The sequence below is a fragment of the Eumetopias jubatus genome, unplaced genomic scaffold (assembly GCF_037043125.1).
Source record: "Eumetopias jubatus isolate StellerSeaLion01/CBP00866 unplaced genomic scaffold, mEumJub1_p1.0 scaffold_13, whole genome shotgun sequence".
NCBI lineage: Eukaryota > Metazoa > Chordata > Mammalia > Carnivora > Otariidae > Eumetopias > Eumetopias jubatus.
The window spans coordinates 22,009,617-22,012,551 of NW_028274819.1; the positions used below are offsets into that span (position 1 = coordinate 22,009,617).

Below are 2,935 nucleotides of genomic sequence, written 5' to 3' on the forward strand. Positions count from 1 at the left end.
ATGGTGATTAACATAACAATAAAAAAAAAAGAAAGTAGTATAAAAAAAGCACTATGAACAATTGTACTCCCATATTATTTGATAACCTAAATGAAATGGACCCATTCCTAGAAACACAAAATTATCAAGACTAAATCATGATGAAATAATCTGATTAAACCTATAACTAGTAAAGAGATTGAATAAGTAATTAAAAATCTCTTGACGGGGCATCTCGTTGGCTCAGTCAGTTAAGTGTCTGACTCTTGATTTCAGGTCAGGTCATGATCTCAACGTTGTGAGATCAAACCCCCCCATCACCCTCTGAGCATGGAGCCTGCTTGAGATTCTGTCTCTCCCTCTCCCTTTGCCCCTCCCCCACTCTTGCATGGTGTCCCTCAAAAAAAAAAAAAAAAAAACTCTTGACAAAGAAAGGCCTTGAATCTGATGACTCTCCTGGTGAGTTCTACCAAATATCTACAAAAGAATTAATACTAATCCTACTCAAATTTTCCAAAAATTTGGAGAGGAAGTAATACTCCCTAACTCATTCTATGAGGCCAGCATTAACCTGATACCAAATCAAAGAATACTACAAAAAAAGAAAGCGGCAGGCTAATACCCCTTATGAACATTAATGCATAAATCCTCAAAATATTAGCAAACTGATTTGAGCATATCAAGAGACTATACACCATTACCAAGTAGAATTTATTCCTGGAATGTAAGTGTGGCTCAACATATGAAAATCAATCAGTGTAATATACCACATTTACAGAATGAAGGAAAAAAACCCACATGATCATTTCAGTTCATGCAGAAAAGCATTTGACAAAATTCAACACCCTTTTATGATAAACACATTCAACAAACCAGGAATAGAAGAAAACTTCCTCAACCTAAAAGCCATATATGAAAAACTCACAATGAGTATCCATACTCATTGGTAAAAGACTAAAAGCTTTACTCAGCCTTTTGGCTAAGATCAAGTGTAGTATCTGTTCCTATAAGTTTAAAAGCTGTACTCTTAAGATCAGTAATAATACAAGTATGCCTGCTTTCACCACTTTTATTCAGCATAGTATTGGAAGTTTTAGTCAGAGTAATTAGACAAGAAAAAGAAAAAAATGAAATTATCTCTGTTTGCAGGTGATATATGTAGAAAAACCTAGAGTCCACTAAATGAATTCAATGAAATAGCAGTATATGAAGTTGACATGGAAAAATAAGCTGCATTTCTATACATGAAAAATGAACAATCTGAAAAAGAAATAATAAAAGCAATTCCATCATGATAGCATCAAAAACAGTAAAATACTTAGGGGTTAATTTAATCAGGAAGATAAAAGATTTGCACAACAAAACTTCAAAACATTGCTGAAAGAATTTGAAGATAAAAATAAATGGAAATATGTTACATGTTCATGGGGAAGACTTAATATTATTAAAATGCCAATATTAGGGGTGCCTGGGTGGCTCAGTTGGTTAAGCATCTGCCTTTGGCTCAGGTCATGATCCCAGGGTCCTGGGATCGAGCCCTGCATCGGGCTCCCTGCTCAGCCAGGAGCCTGCTTCTCCTTCTCCCACTCCCCCTGCTTGTGTTTCCTCTCTCACTGTCTCTCTCTGTCAAATAAATAAATAAAATCTTTTAAGAAAATGCCAGTACTACTCAAAGCCAAATGCAGATTCAATTTAATCCTTACCAAAATCCCAATGACATATTTTGCAGAGATTAAAAAAAAAAAAAGACACAACCTAAAATACATATGGATCTTAATGGACTCCAAATAGCCAAGGTAATCTTGAAAGAGAACAAAGCTGGAGGACTCACATTTCCTGATTTTAAAGCTTCACACAAAACTGCAGTATTGAAAACATTGTGGTACTGGCATAAAGAAAGAGATATAGACCAATGGAGGAGAATAGAGAGCTCAGAAAAACCATTGTATATATAGTCAGCTGATTTTTGACAAGGGTGCCTAGACCATTCATTGAAGAAAGGACAGTTTTTGATCAAATAAATTGCCAAGAATACTGGATGTCCATATGCAAAAGAATGAAATTATATCCTTTCCTAACACCATATACAAAAATAACTCAAAATGGATCAAAGACCTAGATGTAAAACCTAAACTATATAAAATTCTTAGAAGAAAACATATTGCAAATCTTTATGACATTGGATTTGTCAATGATTTCTTGGATATGATGCCAAAGTCACAGGTAACAAAAGAAAAAAAATAGACAAATTGGACTTCCTGAAAAAAAAAATGCATCAAAAGTAAATAACAATGAGTAAAAAAGCAACCCACAGAATAGGAGAAAATCTTTGAAAATTATATCTTTAATAAGGAATTGTCAAAAAAATAAGGAATTGTCAAAATATATAGATTATTTCTAAAACTCAACAACTTAATGAAAAACAAAAATCCAATTCAAAAATGAGTCACGAAATTGTATAAACACTTCTTCAAAGAAGATATATAAATGGCCAATCAGCACACGAAAGATGCTCAACATCACTAATCTTTAGGGAAATGCAAATTAAAGCTACAATAATATACCACCTCATACCCATCAGGATGAATACTATAAAACAAAACAAAAAACAAACAGAAAATAACAAGTATTGACAAAGATGTGTAGAAATCGGAACCCTTGTGCACTATTGTTGGAAACAGAAAATGGTGCAGCACTGTGGAAAACATTATGGTAATTCCTCAAAAAATTAAAAATAGAATTATCATTTGATTTAGCAATTTCACTTCTGAAGATATACTCAAAAGAATTGAAAGAAGAGTCTTGAGATATTTGTATACCTGTGTTCATGAAAACATTACTTACAACAGCTAAAACATGGAAGCAATCTAAGTGTCACTGATAGATGAATAGATAAGCAAAATTAAATGGGATATTATTCAGCCTTAAAGAGGAAAGAAATACTTCAATATGCTAC

At 33.1% G+C, this 2,935-nt stretch overlaps 1 pseudogene; it reads left to right on the plus strand.

Annotated features, from left to right (window-relative positions):
* The first annotated feature begins 936 nt into the window (after positions 1–936).
* On the plus strand, positions 937–1,048 carry LOC114215456 (U2 spliceosomal RNA; annotated as a pseudogene).
* The last annotated feature ends 1,887 nt before the right edge of the window (positions 1,049–2,935 follow it).